General features: G+C 36.0%; 1 long non-coding RNA gene across 1 annotated transcript; it reads right to left on the bottom strand.

The window, feature by feature from the left end:
• Nucleotides 1-13,358: 13,358 nt before the first annotated feature.
• Nucleotides 13,359-14,004, bottom strand: LOC111191726 (uncharacterized). Its single transcript, XR_002649618.2, has 2 exons — nt 13,858-14,004; nt 13,359-13,487 (listed from the first exon to the last, which is right to left on the bottom strand). It is a non-coding gene; the product is annotated as an uncharacterized LOC111191726 (long non-coding RNA).
• Nucleotides 14,005-16,507: the final 2,503 nt, after the last annotated feature.

The following is a 16,507-nucleotide window of genomic DNA, read 5'->3' as shown; positions in this document are numbered from 1 at the left end:
TTATGAACCCATAAGATTTTACTCAGTTGCTTCATATAAACCCATTCATTCTGAACTCACTTTAAGTGCGTATTCTCCTCTATAGAGATTCTCTGGAATAAACGTGTGAGGGGAGTAACCCCTCAAAAATAACCAATAAATTTCCATTATTTTTACAGGACTTTTTCATGCCTTCAAGGCAAAATTCCATGACCATATGTTTTTTTTTAAAACAAAGCAAATATGGACAATAAAACTAACAATTAAATAAAACTATAATTAAAATTGATTATAATAGGTCTAAAATGAATCTGAGATCCTGAGAGCTCCATTGTTTAGAGATAAATTATGAATTAATTTAATTGATGTATTTGTAGCTCAAAATAGATTTTCTCCATCGAGAAACTGAAACACAAAGATTTGTAAACCAAATATTTATGACTTTTTTATGGGAGTTTTTATTTTTTATAAAATCACTACATTTAATTTAATTTTAATTTTAAATTTAATCTAAATAACACTCTAAATCACACTGATTTTGTTATTTATAGGTTTATGTTTGAGTAAAATTAACATTGTTCTCATTTAGAGCATTTATTTACAGAAAATGAGAAATGACTGAAATAACAAAAAAGTTGCAGAGCTTTCAGACCTCAAATAATGCAAAGAAAACAAACAAGTTCATATTAATAAAGTTTTAAGAGTTCAGAAATAATCAATATTTGGTGGAATAATCCTGGTTTTTAATTACAGTTTTTTTCATGCATCTTGGCATCATGTTCTCCTCCACCAGTCTTACACACTGCTTGCACATGGCAAGATGGCGGCGCGCAGTAGTGCAGCGGCTTCTCACGCTCCTAGCAAAGACCCTATTTTGAGCTGTTTTTATGTTGGTTCTGAACTTTACGCGCTCCACGCATGTGAGTTACAGCAGAACCGAACTTCTGAGGATTAAGGACAGTTTGGTCAGTAAAACAGCAACTATGGACAATAATATCCGAGCTACGCTGGGCGAGCTGCAGCTCCTCCGCGCTCCGGCGTGGGGGAGCGGATCGCTGCAGACAAAAGGCAAGAGGAGGAGGCGGTGCGAGCGCCGTCAGAAGAGAGGAAAACGCGCTGGGGTGCTAGCCAGGCTAAAGGCTAATGCTAACCGACCCCCGATTCCGTCGCTTTTCCTCTCTAACGTCCGCTCTCTGGATAACAAGCTGGACCTGCTGCGGCTGAGGATGAATGTTTCTGAGGAGATGAGGAACTGCGCTGTGATTTGTCTCACGGAAACCTGGCTGAACCAGACCATGCCGGACTCAGCCTTCCAGCTCGCCGGCCGGCAGCTGTTCCGAGCGGACCGCAGCCAGCTATCCAGGAAAGCCCGGGGGGGCGGCTTGTGCGTCTACATAAACAAAGGTTGGTGCACAAACTGCGTGTTGGTAAACAGACACTGCTCCGAGGCGACAGAACAGCTGACTGTGAAGTGTTGTCCTCACTATCTGCCTCGTGAGTTTTCGGCGGTGTTCGTGATTGCTGTATACATAGCACCAGATGCTAATGCTAACAATGCGCTAAAGGAGCTTTATGACAACTGTGACACTCCAAACCCACACAGAAAACCATCACGGTGTGGCCCAGTGACGGCGACGCTGTGCTGCAGGACTGCTTCGGCTGCACAGACTGGCAGGTCTTCAGGGAGGCTGCTGAGTGTGAGGGGAAGCTGGATCTGGAGGAATACACATCTGCTGTTCTCGGGTACATCAGCAAGTGTGTGGAGGATGTCACTACTACCAAGACTGTGACTTGCTACCCGAACCAGAAGCCCTGGCTGAACGCAGAGGTGCGTTCCCTGCTGAAAGCCAGGGATGCTGCCTTCAGATCTGGAGACTCGGATGAACTCAGGAGGGCTAGAAGAGAGCTGACTGCTGGAGTTAAGAGGGCAAAAGCTGCATATGCTCAGAAAATCCAGGGACACTTTTCCTCCCAGGATCCACAGAGCATGTGGAGGGGCATCAAGTGCATCACGGACCACAAATCTAACGTTGCACAAAGCTCCAAAGACCCATCCCTGCCTGAGGCTCTCAACAAGTTCTACGCCCGATTTGAGAATCCTGACACACCCCTCAGCACCAGACTCCCACACTCACCAGGAGAGGAGCCCCTCAGCGTGACACCAGCAGAAGTAAGGAGGACGCTGAGGAGGATTAACCCCCGGAAAGCTGCCGGCCCGGACAACATCCCCGGACGGGTGCTAAGAGACTGCGCAGACCAGCTCTCGGACGTCCTGGCCGACATTTTCAATGCGTCCCTCTTCCAGGCAGCTGTCCCCACTTGCCTGAAGACTGCCACCATCATCCCGGTCCCCAAGAGCTCCACAGTGACAGGTCTGAATGACTACCGGCCAGTAGCCCTCACTCCGATAGTCACAAGTTGCTTTGAAAGACTGGTTCAGACCCACATCAAAGCCACCATCAACATCACTGTGGATCCACACCAGTATGCATACAGGAAGAACCGATCCACAGAGGATGCCATCTCCTCCGTGGTCCACACTGCCCTCACCCACCTGGAGCAGAAGGATTCCTACGTCCGTATGCTCTTTGTGGACTTCACATCTGCTTTCAACACCATGATTCCTCAGACACTGATAACCAAACTCTTCTCACTTGGACTGAGCTCTTCCCTGTGCAACTGGGTCCTAGACTTCCTAACCAACAGGCCGCAGTCTGTGAGGATTCACAACATCTCCTCCCCCTCCATAATCCTCAGCACTGGCTCCCCTCAGGGCTGTGTGCTGAGCCCCCTCCTGTTCACACTGCTCACATATGACTGCTCACCTCTCCATCCAGGCTGTCATATTGTGAAGTTTGCGGACGACACGGCAGTGGTTGGATGCATCACGAACAGAGATGAGTCCAGCTACAGGCAGGAGGTGGAACACCTGGAGGATTGGTGCAGAGAAAACAACCTCTGCATCAATGTAAAAAAGACAAAGGAGATGATTGTGGACTTCAGAAGAGGCCAGCATGTCCACCTCCCCCTGCACATTGGAGGATCTGCGGTGGAAGTGGTTGACAGCTACAGGTACTTGGGTGTGCACCTGACCAGCAACCTCACCTGGAGCAACAACAGTTCCACTCTGGTCAGGAAGGCACATCAGCGGCTCTACTTCCTCAGGAGGCTGAGACGAGCTGGACTCGGGAGCGCAGTCCTCACCTCCTTCTACAGATGTGTGGTGGAGAGCGTCGTGTGCTCCAGCATCAACGTGTGGCATGGAAGCTGCTCTGCTGCAGACAGGAAAGCTCTGCAGAGGGTGGTGAAGGCTGCACAGAGGATTGTTGGAGTTAGCTTCCCCAGCACCACAGACATTTACACCTCCAGATGCAGGAAAAGGGCCACCTGCATCAGGAAGGATCCCACCCACCCAGCACACGCACTTCCTGTCCCGCTCCCCTCAGGCCGGAGGCTGCGGAGCATTAAGTGCAAAACAACAAGACTCAGAAACAGCTTCATTCCGGAAGCTGTAAGACTCTTAAACTCCACCTATCAACACACTGCACTGACACTAAGGACAAATTACTGTTTACAAAGACTGTCACCTCAAACCGCACTGAGACAATTTATCTTCTACAGCTCTAATTTCATATCATGCTGCTATAGCAAAACCTGCACTCTGGACTTCATGTTGCTGCTACCTGTCTACTCTCCATATTTTTTGTGTATTTATCTTATTGTCTACTTTGTTCTATTCTATTTTATTGTGTTCTTATTTTTATTTTATTTTATTTTATCTATATTGATCTATTTAACAGTTGCTCCTGGGTGTAAACTGGATCGTGAGATCACAATTTCGTTCCACCTCATGTACCACATGTGATGTGAATAACAATAAAATCTTGAAATCACAGAGGATAAAAACCCCATAAAAGAGAAAATTACCCCAGAACCCCCTGAGAAACTAATTATGTCCAGATAGAGTTTAAGACAGGTGCTAAAAACTAAACTAACTGAAAATAAAAAGAAATGAATGAAATAAAGGAGAACTGTTATGCTCCTCCCCTTTTGTCTAGGGGTGAGGAGGAGTAACATTAATGCATGTGATGAGGAGGAAGTGGGAGGACAACAATTGGCGGTAAAACAAATGGAAATTTATTACAAAAGTCAAAGTATAAACACAAATATACAATGGATCAGGAAAATAAGTGAATAAACTGAATATAAAGAGAATAAAGCAATTAAGTATGTTGATAACAAAACTAGAAAGTGTATCTTAGAGAAAATAAATCAACAGAAACTGTAATGTCTAAAGGTGGACTAAAGGACGGTGCTAACGAAAAGAAAATAATAAAACCAAACTAAACTGCCTAACCAAAAACTAAACTAACCAAAATACAGAGGTAGCACCCGCCCCTAACCTAGTGTATCTAAACAAATATGCTCCTGCGTGTGTGTAAATGTAGGGCGCCCATCTTACCTGTCCACACAGTAGACAAACAGAAGTGAGGTGGAGTAATTAATGTGCTCAAACAATGTGAGTTGTTACCAAAGTTTAGATTTAAGAGCTAGAGTGTAGATTTAAGTATACATAGGATCAGAATCAATAAACTCAGCACAATTGGACTAGAGTGCAACAATAGGATCTACACAGGATCAGAATGAACAAACTCACAGCACAACTGTTCAACAGGACTACCTCAACATTAACTGGGCAGCAAACACACTCACTCAGATGCACACACTCTTAAACCGCTCTCACTCTCACAACCAGCGTTTGTATCTGCCGCCTCGGACGCGCTCACACCGCTCCATGCTGCTGCGTGCCATGCGGCTCCCCTCAGGCTCCTCTTACACAGTAAGGCCCGCCTCTTCCTGTCTCAGCGCAGAGTGTGATTGGCAGCTGCAGCCAAGCTGGAGGAGGATCTTCATTGGTGCTCAGCCAATCACCTTTCTCCATTAACGTAACCTTACAGAGAGACAGAGAGAGAGCGAGAGAGAGCGAGAGAGAGACACAGGGGAGGGAGCAAATAGAAAAAACACACGTGCACTCGTAACAAGAACAAAACATGAACAAAACACCTCAGATGAAACAGGGTGTGGCAGATCCTGAGGGAAGGTGTAGGATTACAGTCCTCCTCCTCTGGGAAGCTGGATGCTAGCAGTATAAAAGACAAAATACTTTTATTTTCCAGTAGATCACTGCAGCTGCTGTGTGCACTCTGTCTGCTGACCCGGGCTATCAGGACTAAAGTAAGTAAATAAAAACAGATTTTTTAAATGTCTTAATTTATTTATTATTTTTGTAAATTAGATTGAATGATCTTTACATTAGTGTTGTTCATTCTGTTTCTTTATTTTGATATGTCTATTTAAATCAAAATAAGACACTACTAAAAATGAAGTGTATTCAAGAAATGTTTCACTGTAAATTACATAAATCTTACATAAGTCTTTTGGATATATAATAGAGTCGTATATCCAGGTCTGCGTGTTTATTCTGCAGTAGCGGGATTGTGCTGAATAGGAAATCACGACCCCCCCCCCCCCTCTCTATTTCTGGGAAACAGAAACTTGTCATCCACTCAGCAATAATGAAAGTATTTGCTTTTTGAAACAGGTTACATCACACATCCATAAATTAATGTAGAAAAGGTTAACATACAGGGAAATATCAGAATAATATGACAGTGTCCTGGAATTTTAAATAATATTTTTCTTTCTTTTTTATGCCTAATTCTGTATAATATGTGTGTTTTTGTGTATATTAAGTGTGTTTTTGTGTATATTAGATGTATTTTTGTGTATATTAAGTGTGTTTTTGTGTATATTAGATGTATTTTTGTGTATATTAAGTGTGTTTTGTGTATATTAGATGTATTTTTGTGTATATTAAGTGTGTTTTGTGTATATTAGATGTATTTTTGTGTATATTAAGTGTGTTTTTGTGTATATTAGTGTCATGAAAGACCCAGCAGACCAGGTTTTTAGGATCCAAGAGCAGGTTTAATATAACACACAGCAAAAGTACAAAAAGAGGGTAATCCAAAGGCAAAAATCCAAAAACAGTCCAAAAGTTCAGAAACACGAAAGATCAGATCAATATAAACAAAATCCAGGCTCAGACTTGCAGCAAACATTAACTGAGATACATACAAGACCTTGCAAAGAATCACACACAAGCTTGCCCTTATAAAGGCTCAAGGACAAAGACAAAATGGCCGCCTAATGCAGAACCAAACATTCAGTATTCTGGAGAGAGTGACCTCTGGTGGTTGGGAGGAGAATTCCCAGGCCTATATGTGACAATTAGATGTATTTTTGTGTATATTAAGTGTGTTTTGTGTATATTAGATGTATTTTTGTGTATATTAAGTGTGTTTTTGTGTATATTAAGTGTGTTTTTGTGTATATTAAGTGTGTTATTGTGTATATTAGATGTATTTTTGTGTATATTAAGTGTGTTTTTGTGTATATTAGATGTATTTTTGTGTATATTAAGTGTGTTTTGTGTATATTAGATGTATTTTTGTGTATATTAAGTGTGTTTTTGTGTATATTAAGTGTGTTTTTGTGTATATTAAGTGTGTTATTGTGTATATTAGATGTATTTTTGTGTATATTAAGTGTGTTTTGTGTATATTAGATGTATTTTTGTATATATTAAGTGTGTTTTGTGTATATTAGATGTATTTTTGTGTATATTAAGTGTGTTTTGTGTATATTAGATGTATTTTTGTGTATATTAAGTGTGTTTTTGTGTATATTAAGTGTGTTTTTGTGTATATTAAGTGTGTTATTGTGTATATTAGATGTATTTTTGTGTATATTAAGTGTGTTTTTGTGTATATTAGATGTATTTTTGTGTATATTAAGTGTGTTTTTGTGTATATTAGATGTATTTTTGTGTATTTTAAGTGTGTTTTGTGTATATTAGATGTATTTTTGTGTATATTAAGTGTGTTTTGTGTATATTAGATGTATTTTTGTGTATATTAAGTGTGTTTTTGTGTATATTAAGTGTGTTTTTGTGTATATTAAGTGTGTTATTGTGTATATTAGATGTATGTTTGTGTATATTAAGTGTGTTTTTGTGTATATTAAGTGTGTTTTTGTGTATATTAAGTGTGTTTTTGTGTATATTAGATGTATTTTTGTGTATATTAAGTGTGTTTTGTGTATATTAGATGTATTTTTGTGTATATTAAGTGTGTTTTGTGTATATTAGATGTATTTTTGTGTATATTAAGTGTGTTTTTGTGTATATTAGATGTATGTTTGTGTATATTAAGTGTGTTTTTGTGTATATTAAGTGTGTTTTTGTGTATATTAGATGTTTTTTGTGTATATTAAGTGTGTTTTTGTGTATATTAAGTGTGTTTTTCTGTATATTAAGTGTGTTTTTGTGTATATTAGATGTATTTTTGTGTATATTAAGTGTGTTTTTGTGTATATGAAGTGTATGTTTGTGTATATTAAGTGTGTTTTTGTGTATATTAAGTGTGTTTTTGTGTATATTAAGTGTGTTTTTGTGTATATTAAGTGTGTTTTTGTGTATATTAGATGTTTTTTGTGTATATTAAGTGTGTTTTTGTGTATATTAAGTGTGTTTTTCTGTATATTAAGTGTGTTTTTGTGTATATTAGATGTATTTTTGTGTATATTAAGTGTGTTTTTGTGTATATGAAGTGTATGTTTGTGTATATTAAGTGTGTTTTTGTGTATATTAAGTGTGTTTTTGTGTATATGAAGTGTGTTTTTGTGTATATTAAGTGTGTTTTTCTGTATATTAAGTGTATTTTTGTGTATATTAAGTGTGTTTTTGTGTATATTAAGTGTGTTATTGTGTATATTAGATGTTATTTTGTGTATATTAAGTGTGTTTTGTGTATATTAGATGTATTTTTGTATATATTAAGTGTGTTTTGTGTATATTAGATGTATTTTTGTGTATATTAAGTGTGTTTTGTGTATATTAGATGTATTTTTGTGTATATTAAGTGTGTTTTTGTGTATATTAAGTGTGTTTTTGTGTATATTAAGTGTGTTATTGTGTATATTAGATGTATTTTTGTGTATATTAAGTGTGTTTTTGTGTATATTAGATGTATTTTTGTGTATATTAAGTGTGTTTTTGTGTATATTAGATGTATTTTTGTGTATTTTAAGTGTGTTTTGTGTATATTAGATGTATTTTTGTGTATATTAAGTGTGTTTTGTGTATATTAGATGTATTTTTGTGTATATTAAGTGTGTTTTTGTGTATATTAAGTGTGTTTTTGTGTATATTAAGTGTGTTATTGTGTATATTAGATGTATGTTTGTGTATATTAAGTGTGTTTTTGTGTATATTAAGTGTGTTTTTGTGTATATTAAGTGTGTTTTTGTGTATATTAGATGTATTTTTGTGTATATTAAGTGTGTTTTGTGTATATTAGATGTATTTTTGTGTATATTAAGTGTGTTTTGTGTATATTAGATGTATTTTTGTGTATATTAAGTGTGTTTTTGTGTATATTAGATGTATGTTTGTGTATATTAAGTGTGTTTTTGTGTATATTAAGTGTGTTTTTGTGTATATTAGATGTTTTTTGTGTATATTAAGTGTGTTTTTGTGTATATTAAGTGTGTTTTTCTGTATATTAAGTGTGTTTTTGTGTATATTAGATGTATTTTTGTGTATATTAAGTGTGTTTTTGTGTATATGAAGTGTATGTTTGTGTATATTAAGTGTGTTTTTGTGTATATTAAGTGTGTTTTTGTGTATATTAAGTGTGTTTTTGTGTATATTAGATGTTTTTTGTGTATATTAAGTGTGTTTTTGTGTATATTAAGTGTGTTTTTCTGTATATTAAGTGTGTTTTTGTGTATATTAGATGTATTTTTGTGTATATTAAGTGTGTTTTTGTGTATATGAAGTGTATGTTTGTGTATATTAAGTGTGTTTTTGTGTATATTAAGTGTGTTTTTGTGTATATGAAGTGTGTTTTTGTGTATATTAAGTGTGTTTTTCTGTATATTAAGTGTATTTTTGTGTATATTAAGTGTGTTTTTGTGTATATGAAGTGTGTTTTTGTGTATATTAAGTGTGTTTTTCTGTATATTAAGTGTGTTTTTGTGTATATGAAGTGTATGTTTGTGTATATTAAGTGTGTTTTTGTGTATATTAAGTGTGTTTTTGTGTATATTAAGTGTGTTTTTGTGTATATTAGATGTATTTTTGTGTATATTAAGTGTGTTTTGTGTATATTAGATGTATTTTTGTGTATATTAAGTGTGTTATTGTGTATATTAGATGTATTTTTGTGTATATTAAGTGTGTTTTTGTGTATATTAGATGTATTTTTGTGTATATTAAGTGTGTTTTGTGTATATTAGATGTATTTTTGTGTATATTAAGTGTGTTTTGTGTATATTAGATGTATTTTTGTGTATATTAAGTGTGTTTTTGTGTATATTAAGTGTGTTTTTGTGTATATTAAGTGTGTTATTGTGTATATTAGATGTATTTTTGTGTATATTAAGTGTGTTTTTGTGTATATTAGATGTATTTTTGTGTATATTAAGTGTGTTTTTGTGTATATTAAGTGTGTTTTTCTGTATATTAAGTGTGTTTTTGTGTATATGAAGTGTATGTTTGTGTATATTAAGTGTGTTTTTGTGTATATTAAGTGTGTTTTTGTGTATATTAAGTGTGTTTTTGTGTATATTAAGTGTGTTTTTGTGTATATTAGATGTTTTTTGTGTATATTAAGTGTGTTTTTGTGTATATTAAGTGTGTTTTTCTGTATATTAAGTGTGTTTTTGTGTATATTAGATGTATTTTTGTGTATATTAAGTGTGTTTTTGTGTATATGAAGTGTATGTTTGTGTATATTAAGTGTGTTTTTGTGTATATTAAGTGTGTTTTTGTGTATATGAAGTGTGTTTTTGTGTATATTAAGTGTGTTTTTTTGTATATTAAGTGTATTTTTGTGTATATTAAGTGTGTTTTTGTGTATATGAAGTGTGTTTTTGTGTATATTAAGTGTGTTGTTCTGTATATTAAGTGTGTTTTTGTGTATATGAAGTGTATGTTTGTGTATATTAAGTGTGTTTTTGTGTATATTAAGTGTGTTTTTGTGTATATTAAGTGTGTTTTTGTGTATATTAAGTGTGTTTTTGTGTATATTAAGTGTGTTTTTGTGTATATTAGATGTATTTTTGTGTATATTAAGTGTGTTTTGTGTATATTAGATGTATTTTTGTGTATATTAAGTGTGTTATTGTGTATATTAGATGTATTTTTGTGTATATTAAGTGTGTTTTTGTGTATATTAGATGTATTTTTGTGTATATTAAGTGTGTTTTGTGTATATTAGATGTATTTTTGTGTATATTAAGTGTGTTTTGTGTATATTAAGTGTGTTTTTGTGTATATTAAGTGTGTTTTTGTGTATATTAGATGTATTTTTGTGTATATTAAGTGTGTTATTGTGTATATTAGATGTATTTTTGTGTATATTAAGTGTGTTTTTGTGTATATTAGATGTATTTTTGTGTATATTAAGTGTGTTTTGTGTATATTAGATGTATTTTTGTGTATATTAAGTGTGTTTTGTGTATATTAGATGTATTTTTGTGTATATTAAGTGTGTTTTTGTGTATATTAGATGTATGTTTGTGTATATTAAGTGTGTTTTTGTGTATATTAAGTGTGTTTTTGTGTATATTAGATGTTTTTTGTGTATATTAAGTGTGTTTTTCTGTATATTAAGTGTGTTTTTGTGTATATTAAGTGTGTTTTTGTGTATATTAAGTGTGTTTTTGTGTATATTAAGTGTGTTTTTGTGTATATTAAGTGTGTTTTTGTGTATATGAAGTGTATGTTTGTGTATATTAAGTGTGTTTTTGTGTATATTAGATGTATTTTTGTGTATATTAAGTGTGTTTTGTGTATATTAGATGTATTTTTGTGTATATTAAGTGTGTTTTTGTGTATATTAGATGTATGTTTGTGTATATTAAGTGTGTTTTTGTGTATATTAAGTGTGTTTTTGTGTATATTAGATGTTTTTTGTGTATATTAAGTGTGTTTTTCTGTATATTAAGTGTGTTTTTGTGTATATTAAGTGTGTTTTTGTGTATATTAAGTGTGTTTTTGTGTATATGAAGTGTGTTTTTGTGTATATTAGCTGTGAACACCAAATCACGACCCCCCCCCCTCTCTATTTCTGGGAAACAGAAACTTGGCATCCACTCAGCAATAATGAAAGTATTTGCTTTTTGAAACAGGTTACATCACACATCCATAAATTAATGTAGAAAAGGTTAACATACAGGGAAATATCAGAATAATATGACAGTGTCCTGGAATTTTAAATAATATTTTTCTTTCTTTTTTTATGCCTAATTCTGTATATTAAGTGTGTTTTTGTGTATATTAGATGTATTTTTGTGTATATTAAGTGTGTTTTTGTGTATATGAAATGTATGTTTGTGTATATTAAGTGTGTTTTTGTGTATATTAAGTGTGTTTTTGTGTATATTAAGTGTATTTTTGTGTATATTAAGTGTGTTTTTGTGTATATTAGATGTATTTTTGTGTATATTAAGTGTGTTTTTGTGTATATTAAGTGTGTTTTTGTGTATATTAAGTGTGTTTTTGTGTATATTAGATGTATTTTTGTGTATATTAGGTGTGTTTTTGTGTATATTAAGTGTGTTTTTGTGTATATTAAGTGTATTTTTGTGTATATTAAGTGTGTTTTTGTGTATATTAGATGTATTTTTGTGTATATTAAGTGTGTTATTGTGTATATTAGATGTATTTTTGTGTATATTAAGTGTGTTTTTGTGTATATTAGATGTATTTTTGTGTATATTAAGTGTGTTTTGTGTATATTAGATGTATTTTTGTGTATATTAAGTGTGTTTTTGTGTATATTAAGTGTGTTTTTGTGTATATTAAGTGTGTTTTTGTGTATATTAAGTGTGTTTTTGTGTATATTAAGTGTGTTTTTCTGTATATTAAGTGTGTTTTTCTGTATATTAAGTGTGTTATTGTGTATATGAAGTGTGTTTTTGTGTATATGAAGTGTATGTTTGTGTATATTAAGTGTGTTTTTGTGTATATTAAGTGTGTTTTTCTGTATATTAAGTGTGTTTTTCTGTATATTAAGTGTGTTATTGTGTATATGAAGTGTGTTTTTGTGTATATGAAGTGTATGTTTGTGTATATTAAGTGTGTTTTTGTGTATATTAAGTGTATGTTTGTGTATATTAAGTGTGTTTTTGTGTATATTAAGTGTGTTTTTGTGTATATTAAGTGTGTTATTGTGTATATGAAGTGTGTTTTTGTGTATATGAAGTGTATGTTTGTGTATATTAAGTGTGTTTTTGTGTATATTAAGTGTATGTTTGTGTATATTAAGTGTGTTTTTGTGTATATTAAGTGTGTTTTTGTGTATATGAAGTGTATGTTTGTGTATATTAAGTGTGTTTTTGTGTATATTAAGTGTGTTTTTGTGTATATTAAGTGTGTTTTTGTGTATATTAAGTGTGTTTTTGTGTATATGAAGTGTATGTTTGTGTATATTAAGTGTGTTTTTGTGTATATTAAGTGTGTTTTTGTGTATATTAGCTGTGAACACCAAATCACGACCCCCCCCCCCCCCTCTCTATTTCTGGGAAACAGAAACTTGGCATCCACTCAGCAATAATGAAAGTATTTGCTTTTTGAAACAGGTTACATCACACATCCATAAATTAATGTAGAAAAGGTTAACATACAGGGAAATATCAGAATAATATGACAGTGTCCTGGAATTTTAAATAATATTTTTCTTTCTTTTTTTATGCCTAATTCTGTATATTAAGTGTGTTTTTGTGTATATTAGATGTATTTTTGTGTATATTAAGTGTGTTTTTGTGTATATTAAGTGTGTTTTTGTGTATATTAGATGTATTTTTGTGTATATTAGGTGTGTTTTTGTGTATATTAGATGTATTTTTGTGTATATTAAGTGTGTTTTTGTGTATATGAAATGTATGTTTGTGTATATTAAGTGTGTTTTTGTGTATATTAGATGTATTTTTGTGTATATTAGGTGTGTTTTTGTGTATATTAAGTGTGTTTTTGTGTATATTAAGTGTATTTTTGTGTATATTAAGTGTGTTTTTGTGTATATTAAGTGTGTTTTTGTGTATATTTAGTGTGTTTTTGTGTATATTAGCTGTGAACACCAAATCACGACCCCCCCCACCCCCCCCCCCCCCTTCTCTATTTCTGGGACACAGAAACTTGGCATCCACTCAGCAATAATGAAACTGAAATAGAGTATGGTACTCAGGGGGTGCTGGCTTAGTAGTTCTTAGAAACAGGAGGCTCCGGTAAGAGAGCAGGGCTCAGAGAGATGTTCATTCAACAGATCTTTAATAGCCAATTTAGTGTTGAGTACACAGCACTGGGACATCAGCTCGGTACAAGATAGTGTTGTGATCAGAGGTGTGTGTCTGTGGAGCGTAAGTGTATGGTATATGTGTGGCTGTGAACAGAGAAGAGAAAATAAATTACAATGTGTATAATGTGTCTGCCTAACACATAAACAGCAGCTGAGACTCACATCTCTCATACTGATTAAATTTAGTGCAAACTAATCACACAAAGCAGTTACTCTACCAATAAACACACATTAATAGCTTAACTAAGTGCTTAAGTATTTAAACAGCACAAATATCGACATAGAATTAACATACATACAATATCACTGAATTCAGCTCCTACAGTTCACTCGGCTAATTACTCGTGTTCACTACTGGCATTTAGCATATAGAGAAATGGATAAAATATAGCGTAAATATATGAACTAATTACCAAATATGACTCATTAGAGAGATATTTACCAAGAAACTTACTTTGGTCAAATTGACGCACACAAATGGTGAATTTAAAGAGTATTTGCCACCAAACGCACAGTGCAGCTGCTTCCAGCTCGGTAGACTGCACGAGGGAACTACAGGAGCTCGCAAGGGACAAAACACAAACTAACACTTAGAAAATAACAATTAACTGTGGGGCTTTGGCGCCATCTAGTGGGCGTCTATGAACTACACCTCTGAAATATAATCAATAAGACTTTCCTACAAAGCCGCCCCCAAATTTAGAACTAAATTTGAATGTATAAAGGAAAGTCTTTAAGCTCCTTCAGCATGACGTGTCGTCATCATCAGTCCATACTGGTAGCCTCACCAGCCGCGCAACTGGCCGGATGTATGTCCGACCCTTCACCTGTACTTCTGCTGCACGAATGCGTCCATCTTCACCAGGGAAGGTGTTAGTCACTCGGCCTATAAGCCACATGGCTCGTGGCAACTGAGGATCCACTACCATTACCACCTGGTCAGTGGTTAGGTTGTCAGTTTCTGCTTGCCATTTCTGACGTTTCTGAAGATCTGGCAGATGATGACGGATGAAATTAGACCAGAAATGGTCTGCCAGAATTTGGCTGTGGCGCCAGCGCCGTCTGCAGAGATCACTTGGAGAGTAGACTGCCTGAGGAAGTGAAGCATCTTTTCGGCCCATCAATAACAGATTCGGGGTTACAGGGTCAGGATCGGCGACGTCTGAAGAGATGTATCCGAGTGGCTTTGAATTAATGATGCCCTCAACTTCTATCAGGACAGTGCGCAAGACGGATTCCATCACTGTCTGATTCCCGAGCACCACTTGAAGAGCAGCTTTAACAGATTTGATCTCTCGTTCCCACGTACCACCGAAGTGTGGTGCATTTGGAGGGTTAAATCTGAAGGCAATCTGTTGGTCTGCAAGATGCTGACGGAGAGAATCTTCCAGTGAAGCAAAGGCATCTTGAAGTTCCGCTGCTCCACCTCTGAAATTTGTGCCCCTGTCAGACAGAATCTCAAAAGGCTTACCCCGTCTGGCTACAAATCTCCGCAGTGCCATCAGAAAAGCATCTGTATCTATGCTCTCCAATAGATCCAGGTGTACACAACTTGTAGTCATACACTTGAATATGACTCCCCAGCGTTTCTCTAATCGCCGTCCAATCTTGGCACTGTACGGGCCAAAACAGTCCACTCCAGTGGACCAAAAGGGTGGCTTGTACAGACGGAGCCTGGCGGATGGTAAATCTGCCATCTTGGGTATCACAGGAGTAGCTCGCCACCTTCTACACTCGGGGCAATTATGCTGGTGACGTTTAACTGCCTCTCTGCCTCTTAAGACCCAGTATCTGCGCCTAATTTCACCAAAAACTCGTTCTGGCCCAGGATGGTGCAATTCATCATCATATTTCTGAATAAGCAGCTGTGTGATACGGTGCTTAGAATCCAGCACTATAGGATGGATAGTGTCTGGATCTAAGTCTTCTGCCCTCCGAAGTCTTCCTCCGACCCGTATGAGACCAAGAGCTTTGTCCCACTCTGGAGCAAGAGCAGCTAATCGACTTTGAGGAGATACTGATCCTTTGGTGGGCAGAGCAGATAGTTAATCTGGGAAACTCTCTTCTTGTGCTCTTTTCAGTAAATAGAGTTCGGTGTCCAAGGCATCTGCAGCAGTCCCATTACACTTTTCTGGACCACAAGCCGCCCCATAAAGGAACTGGTGAGTGGTGTTTATGAGGTCAGTCCAAGTCTTGAACTGACTGATGTCGGGCAGCTGAGGACTTGTAACTGTGGTACTGCCACAAAAGACAGCTTTCTTCAATTCTTTATCCTCGCTGTGGGGCTCTAGGACGGGTAAAGATGGCCAGGAACTTGGATGGTAATGAAGAAATTGCGGCCCTTGATTCCAGCGATGTGGGCGGCTGAGCTCTAGCAGTGATTTGCCTCTGGTCAGATCATCTGCTGGGTTATCAGCTGTGTTGACATACCTCCAGTTGGTGACTTCTGTGAGAGTCTGGATTTCAGAGATGCGTGTGCCCACGAACACCTTATAGCGACATGAATCAGACTGAATCCAGTTTAGCACAGTTGTTGAGTCAGTCCACATGGTGATGTCACTGATAGGAATGGCCAGCTCTGAATTAAGGACTCCTGCCAGCTGTGCTCCAGTGAGTGCGGCACACAATTCTAGGCGTGGCATAGAAATCTGCTTGCGGGGAGCCACTCTGGATCTTGCCATCACAAATGAAACATGGACATGCTCCTGTGCACATTGTGTACGAAGATACGCTACTGAGCCGTACACCCTTTCTGAAGCGTCACAGAATACATGTGCCTCTCTTATTGCTGCTTCACTGTCTGCACATGGGGGAACATAGCATCGAGAGATCTCAACTAGAGGTAGATTTACAAGCTCAGCTTCCCAATTTCTCCACAGCTCCAGTAGGCCAGCAGGAAGTAGCTCATCCCAGCCAATCTCTGTCTTCCACAGATCTTGTATGATGACTTTAGCTCTGTCGTGAAGGGTACAAGGTACCCCAAGGGGTCATATTGTGTAGCTAGGACTTTATACACATTTCGGAGAGTAGGCTCGGAGTATTCCACTGGTCGATGTCGGTAGCCCAAACAATCTGTGAGAAAATTCCAGCGCAGGCCCAGGGTG

The sequence above is a fragment of the Astyanax mexicanus genome, unplaced genomic scaffold (assembly GCF_023375975.1).
Source record: "Astyanax mexicanus isolate ESR-SI-001 unplaced genomic scaffold, AstMex3_surface scaffold_31, whole genome shotgun sequence".
NCBI classification, from domain to species: domain Eukaryota; kingdom Metazoa; phylum Chordata; class Actinopteri; order Characiformes; family Acestrorhamphidae; genus Astyanax; species Astyanax mexicanus.
The sequence above is the reverse complement of the archived record's forward strand: the minus strand, read 5'-3'. Positions and strand labels throughout refer to the sequence as shown.